Genomic DNA, 8,078 nt, shown 5'->3' on the forward strand with positions numbered 1-8,078 from the left:
ACCCATGTTGATGTTAGCTTCCATGTTCAGCCCCTTTTAAGAGAACTATGGCAGAAAACATACAGAGGTTAGGATATTGATTACATTACTATCCGTTCAAATGTTGAATGTGGTGCTAGTAGGTCTTATAGGTACGAGGTAAATTGGTAAACTTTTTAAACATAAAATTAAATGAAATTATGTTCCTATATCTTACATTTTAACCCAACCCTAATTTTTATGGTTAAATGTAAGTTCAGGTTGTTATGCAAGCTGGTGATGCTGAGCTTGAAATGCGAGGAAGGTGCAGTGCAGGTCAACAGGTGTGCCATCATCTCTAATTGCCCATTCCCTTTGTATTTTGGATTGAAGGAATTTCGAAAAATCCATTTTCAATTGATCTCAGGTGCTTGCTTCGTTGTGGAATACTTGCACTTGATGAACTAACCGCCAATTTAGATGCTCCAAATGTCGAAAGTCTGGCTGCTGCTCTAGTAAGGTACATTTTTTACTGTTGTAATTAGGGATGTTCCAAATGCTAAACTGGATGATTACAGGTTGAGCCAAGGAGTGTCATCATAAGAATTTGTTTTTTAAGGTTGACTTTGAGAAGGGCTATAATTCCTTAAGATGAGATTATTAAGACGAAGTCCTATATGGGGTTTGGTGATAATTTTGAGAAGTTGGATTTGTCTCTATCTAACTTCTTCTATGGCTTCTATCGTGATTAATGGTTCCCACATATGAATTTTAGCTTCAAAGGATGTTGAGATAGGGAGACCTTTGGTTCCTTTTTTTATTTATCATTGTGATAATTTTGAGAAATTGAATTTGTCACTATCTAACTTCTTGTAGTCACTGATTGGTTTCTTTGTTATGCTTAAATCTTAACAGTTATCATGGCAACCTTCAACAGTAGCAGAAGATATTGTGTACGTGTTCTTTGGATGCCATTGTGGATTCGGGAAGATCCTTGCTTACTGGTCCAACTGTATGTATCTCACGTGAAGCTTCTGTTAGAACTATTAATCTTAGGGATTTCAAGTTTTTCATATTTATTGTATATAATTAGTTTGTAAAATTCTATTACAACTACTATTGATTTGTTTTATTTTTTCATTGAACGATTATTTGTTTGACATTAAATTTTATGCAATGTATTGTATGTTTTGTATATGATATTTTATTTTCTATTATCAGACACTAAATGCAAATTTAATTTGAAAATTAGTAAATCTATAAATAATATTTTTTTTAAACATTTAAAATTACGATACGCAAAAGTATGTGTCATCTTCATTTATAACATACCCTTTCTTGACAGGGGCTTTAATGATATGCAATGCGAGTCATAAATGCGCGTCGTAAGGTTACGACACGCAAATGCGTGTCGTCTTCCTTTATGACAGGGGCTTCCTTGATACGCATTGCACGTCGTAAATGTGCGTCGTAAATGCGTGTCCTAAATTCGTGTCGTAAATGCGCGTCGTCTACAGACGACGCGCAAAAGCGTGCCGTCTCTCGTTATGACATGGCCTTTCTTGACACGCATTTGCGCGTCGTCTGAGCGTTTTACGACACATATTGCGCGTCGTAAAAGGCTGTTTTTCTAGTAGTGAAAGTTTCACTTATGAATACTTTAATTCCAAGTAAGCCGTTAGAATTTTAAAAGTTAAAATTCAACCCTTATACTTTATAATATTATAAGTTAATAATAAGTATATATTTGTATAAGAGTAAAGTCAGTCTTACCGTTAGTAGGCCTCATTCACGAAGCCGGTCTATAAGGGGGGTATAAGGTTACTGCATATAAAATGGCAGTTTAATGGGTGTCCACTCTCACCCACCGCCTCCTTGACTGGTGGAGGGTCGTTAGCCGAATGGGTAGGACAAAGACTATAAGTTCTCCCTTCATTAAAAGTATTAATGATAAGTAGTAAGTAACTAAACACTTATAATTCCTAATCTTAGTTACTTAGGAAAATGTGAATAAGGTGCTAACCCATGAAATTACACTTTGCACTTTGCTTAAGTCGGTTCGTGGAGCGTGTGTGGTTTACCGGAACACTGGCTTGATTTAACAAGGTAGGCAAAGGGTTTTCTTAAAGTTTAATCATAAGCCGGTGGAGTGTGTGTGGTTTACTGACACATCGGTTGGGTGATAAACATTTAAGAGTACCAAGTAATTTGCATGGTTATTTCACACCTTGTTTTGTGATCCTCGGCACCCCAGTCACAAAACCTGAAGGGCACATTCGAGATTGGAACATGCCATTGAAAAGTTCAATGAATCTCAAAAGATCTACGAGTTTCAAATCCAATTAAAACTTAATAAATTATTTCGTTTTTCCATGGTGGAAATTGGTGAATCGTCATTCACCTACCTTCAAATATCTTATAGCTTGGATTACGGCATCCCTCTTCCGAGTTATAAAATATTTTGTAGGGTCCTAGCCTTAATATTTCATATTGGGTGTTATATTAAGGACTTTTAATCAACTAAACTTGAATATCTCCCAAAATATGTCTAGTTCAGACATCTATGATCTTCCCAAATCTCTTGGAACTTTACTTCTTTCACCTCCTCCAATTATTCTCCCTAACCCACAACTTATTGAAAAGTTTAAGGTCACTCAAGCCCTATTGGCAAGACAAGGTCTAGGTGTGATCACATCTTGGAGATGAAGTCACATATTAACAAGCCGAGAGAGTTGGGTGTCAAAGTCTTGAGAAAGTTGGTGGTTCAATCACTTTCTAAGTCACATAGTGAGTTCCTTTAGGACTCCTATGAACCATACTATGAAAATACCCTTAATGATCTTATCTATTTGCTTTGTACTGCTGAATCAACAATGATTTGGAAGGCTAGTAAAGCAAATGTGATTAGGAGATCAACTTCCCAAAACTTTATGGACATTGAAAATAGTGACACGGGAAATCTAGAAATGCATTCTATTCCCAATGAAAAGGGATTGGCCATAGTCAACTTGGTTGACAAAATGGTAAAGAGAAAGGCTAAGTATGAGATAGTCTCATGTACTATTACCTAAGGGTCCATATGTTTCTATTTCCAAAGGAAGAGGCTTTGGTTACGAAGCTGCCAAACTTACCTAAGGATGGTAAAGTCAATGAGTTTGACTTTATTTTAGGTAAAGTCCGTTGTCTAACTCTATTAAGTTCCTATTTGGAGATTCTTATTACATGATTTGACTGGTTCAGGTCTTGGTGTTTTAAGAATCAAAGAAAAGTAAAGAAACTTAAAGAAAGAATATGCTGAATCTGATCGCGTAGATGGATTTCTATCGCATAGTTTGAAGATCGGATTGTTGAGCTACTTCTTAGGAGTTATGAGATATTGCTTAGGAATAGATAACAACAAGTTTTCATATGGATTGTAAGGATTAGTTTTTCCGCAAAGTTTTTAAAATAAAAGGAAAATTTCTGATTTTATTTATTTCAAAATATCCTTACAATGTTATCTGTGGAAATTATTGTTACTTATGAAATTCCATTAATAGCAAGACTGGAAATATGAAGTTGATTCTTTCATTTGTGGTAATGTCTAAATTTACCAAATAAGGAAAGATTCTCATCACCCAAGTTTCAATTGAACCGAAACTTGGAATCATGCATGTTGTATAGTATGATGAATGAGAACTTTCAAGCATTGGAAAATTAAGACTAATTACTTGTTCACATGGATGTGTGATTCAAATAAAGGACTAAAGGATCGAGTACACATTCATGTGCACTTTTCAAAGTCCACCACAAAAGATGGATAAGACTATTCATCATGATTTACTAAGGTTTAGTAAATATGGTTATACTTATAAGCTTAAGTATAATTCTGAAACATTGGAAAATTTTCAATGTATGACAGAACGAATAAGAAGAATCAAATTAAGCAGAAGGATAAAAGTTTCTCAAATCTAAAAAGATGGGAGAGTACTTTAGTATCATGTTTTAAGGTCATCTAAATGATTTTGAGACCTTATCGCAATTCATCCTCTAAGTGCATTCTGATTGTTAAGAAGAGGAGTTATGAATTGTTGAAGTGGTTAAATCAAGAAGATGATTCATACTTCGTTCCAAAACAATCCTTAGAGTTATACTCTAAGAATGTAACTTGAGTGACATATCTTAAAGAAAGGTTTAGAAACACGTGTCAAATGTAAGAGTAAAAGTGTCCTACTTTTGTACATTTGAAGTTGGTAAATTGTGATGTTTTGGATACAACAGAGACCAACTTAGGCCAATTGAGTGAAGTGTTTGTCTTGATAAATAATTTTCACTATCCCTTGAATATTTGACAAGAGAGTCTTATATGTCCAGAGGACAGTGGGAGTCTTAAAGGTCTTGAAAGTCTCAATAACTAATCAAGAATAAAACATGAGGTTCTTCACTAGCACACGACTTGAGGTGTATAACCTATTGTGTTGACATTTCTGTGGCCATTCCATTTAAAGTTGGCTTTGCATATTAGTTCTTAGAGTCCTCAATTGGTTGCACAGCTACTTGGAAGCAATGACAGGCCCTTGTGCTGCCAAATGGAAAGAACTTAAGATTGCACAAGTTCAATCCATATGTGTTTGGATTTGTCATTATCCATGTCTTGTAACTAAGGTTTTGACAAATTCATATGGGTAGGAACTCATACACCATAAAAATCTAAGTGTCATAAGGTTTCTCTCCAATTCATGAAAAATGATGGTGAGGAAACACTTCCACTAAGTAGATTTGTAAGTAGATAGTAATCTGTGCATTCTCAAAGTTGTTAATAGGCACACTAACATGAACTTATGAGAAATAGCAAAGGTCTAAACAATTAAGACTATGATTACGGAATCCCTTTTCATAGTTTTGAAATTGTTTAGACACACCTTTGAGCTATCTAAGATAAGGTGTATGATTTTGATAGAGTCTTATCAAAGCAATCTAGTATCAGAAATCCGAACTTTGGTAAAAAAGTCAATGGCTGAGTTTTGAGTACATGTCAAAGATAGTGGGAGTATAAGTGTTATGCTAATAATCATCATGTTAGTGGGAGAATGATAATTATGATAAGTATTGCAAGTTAGCAATATTAATTATAGAAAACAAAAGTTTCAATTCGTGAGGTTACAAGGGTTGAAAATGTTGTTTTGCTATATTTAAGGGAGAGGAAATTATACTTCATTTCAATTATGAAATGCTTAGATTGAGTTTATAATCATTCTAAAGAGCTTATATTAAGATTTTAATCACCATTAGTCAAGAATATATATATATATATATATATATATATATATATGAATTTCATGTTCGATTGGTTCAACTTAAGAAAATTCTATATATTGCGTTCTCAAAATTCGATTATGATTACGACATCCCTTTTCATAGTAAAATTTTGAGAATATGGCAAATAAAAAAATTATTATGGCATAAGACTGGTCTAGAACCATGTATTTATGTGAAACATCATGAATTGTGTCCCATTTACTTTGGGTACAAGATCGATTACATGTGCTATAATATTTATTCTTTATGAATTTTCTAAATGCCTTGGGGCATCAAGGAGGAAAATGTATAGAATTGGATATGACTAAAGTGATTAAGCAATTGTCGAGGACAATCTAAGGTTTACCAAATATTGGTTGCTCAAGGACAGTTGGAAGTATAGTGTGAATTTTGGAAGGGCCATATTGACATAGACTAAAAAGAGGCAACTTTTTTCAGAAGTAGTAGTCAAAATGGGAAATAGAGTTGTCTCTAGATAGAAGCAATTTGTGTAAGATTAGAAAGAACTTAGTGCAAGAAGCATGTTCAAAGCAATGCATACTTTGAAAATAAGGCTTTCTGTCCATGGAGTAGGTCTTCATTGGAATACCTTGTAATGGTTGTTGACAAGTCTTTGTGACTTTGTAAACACTCATTGCAAGAGGTGGTGCATTTAAGTTTAAAATCTAAAAGATTTCGATTTGGGAGTGTGAAATTAGAATCATTGAAAGTTTGGTCAATTGGTTATTTCACAAAGTAAGGATCATAGTTAGACATAGAGTGCATACTTGGTGTATAGCAAAGCTATTGTTTAGGAAAACATAGTGTACATGCTTGGAGCATGGGATACCTAGTGTTTTAATTCAAGTATAAAGTTGATAAAACCGAAACAATGAATAATGAGTAATCAGTATGGTGATAAATAGAAGTGGTCTATTTATATTCACAGGGGCTTCCTTGATACGCATTGCACGTCGTAAATGTGCGTCGTAAATGCGTGTCCTAAATTCGTGTCGTAAATGCGCGTCGTCTGTAGACGACGCGCAAAAGCGTGCCGTCTCTCGTTATGACATGGCCTTTCTTGACACGCATTTGCGTGTCGTCTGAGCGTTTTACGACACGTATTGCGCATCGTAAAAGGATGTTTTTCTAGTAGTGAAAGTTTCACTTATGAGTACTTTAATTCCAAGTAAGCCGTTAGAATTTTAAAAGTTAAAATTCAACCCTTATACTTTATAATACTATAAGTTAATAATATGTATATATTTGTATAAGTGTAAAGTCAGTCTTACCGTTAGTAGGCCTCATTCACGAAGCCGGTCTATAAGGGGGGTATAAGGTTACTGCCTATAAAATGGCAGTTTAATGTGTGTCCACTCTCACCCACCACTTCCTTGACTGGTGGAGGGTTGTTAGCCGAATGGGTAGGATAAAGACTATAAGTTCTCCCTTCATTAAAAGTATTAGTGATAAGTAGTAATTAACTAAACACTTATAATTCCTAATCTTAGTTACTTAGGAAAATGTGAATAAGGTGCTAACCCATGAAATTACACTTTGCACTTTGCTTAAGTCGGTTCGTTGAGCGTGTGTGGTTTACCGGAACACTGGCTTGATTTAACAAGGTAGGCAAAGGGTTTTCTTAAAGTTTAATCATAGGCCGGTGGTGTGTGTGTGGTTTACTGACACATCGGTTGGGTGATAAACATTTAAGCGTACCAAGTAATTTGCATGGTTATTTCACACCTTGTTTTGTGATCCTCGGCATCCCAGTCACAAAACCTGAAGGGCACATTCGAGATTGGAACATGCCATTGAAAAGTTCAATGAATCTCAAAAGATCTACGAGTTTCAAATCCAATTAAAACTTAATAAATTATTTCGTTTTTCCATGGTGGAAATTGGTGAATCGTCATTCACCTACCTTCAAATATCTTATAGCTTGGATTACGGCATCCCTCTTCCGAGTTATAAAATATTTTGTAGGGTCCTAGCCTTAATATTTCATATTGGGTGTTATATTAAGGACTTTTAATCAACTAAACTTGAATATCTCCCAAAATATGTCTAGTTCAGACATCTATGATCTTCCCAAATCTCTTGGAACTTTACTTCTTTCACCTCCTCCAATTATTCTCCCTAACCCACAACTTATTGAAAAGTTTAAGGTCACTCAAGCCCTATTGGCAAGACAAGGTCTAGGTGTGATCACATCTTGGAGATGAAGTCACATATTAACAAGCCGAGAGAGTTGGGTGTCAAAGTCTTGAGAAAGTTGGTGGTTCAATCACTTTCTAAGTCACATAGTGAGTTCCTTTAGGACTCCTATGAACCATACTATGAAAATACCCTTAATGATCTTATCTATTTGCTTTGTACTGCTGAATCAACAATGATTTGGAAGGCTAGTAAAGCAAATGTGATTAGGAGATCAACTTCCCAAAACTTTATGGACATTGAAAATAGTGACACGGGAAATCTAGAAATGCATTCTATTCCCAATGAAAAGGGATTGGCCATAGTCAACTTGGTTGACAAAATGGTAAAGAGAAAGGCTAAGTATGAGATAGTCTCATGTACTATTACCTAAGGGTCCATATGTTTCTATTGCCAAAGGAAGAGGCTTTGGTTACGAAGCTGCCAAACTTACCTAAGGATGGTAAAGTCAATGAGTTTGACTTTATTTTAGGTAAAGTCCGTTGTCTAACTCTATTAAGTTCCTATTTGGAGATTCTTATTACATGATTTGACTGGTTCAGATCTTGGTGTTTTAAGAATCAAAGAAAAGTAAAGAAACTTAAAGAAAGAATATGCTGAATCTGATTGCGTAGATGGATTTCTAT

General features: G+C 34.8%; 1 long non-coding RNA gene across 1 annotated transcript; it reads left to right on the plus strand.

Annotated features, from left to right (window-relative positions):
• The first annotated feature begins 194 nt into the window (after nt 1-194).
• LOC145039156 (uncharacterized) lies at nt 195-1,010 on the plus strand. Its single transcript, XR_013679760.1, has 3 exons — nt 195-302; nt 386-478; nt 874-1,010. It is a non-coding gene; the product is annotated as an uncharacterized LOC145039156 (long non-coding RNA).
• Nucleotides 1,011-8,078: the final 7,068 nt, after the last annotated feature.

The sequence above is a fragment of the Lactuca saligna genome, chromosome 4 (genome assembly GCF_052625555.1).
Source record: "Lactuca saligna cultivar CGN05327 chromosome 4, ASM5262555v1, whole genome shotgun sequence".
Classification (NCBI taxonomy): Eukaryota; Viridiplantae; Streptophyta; class Magnoliopsida; order Asterales; family Asteraceae; genus Lactuca; species Lactuca saligna.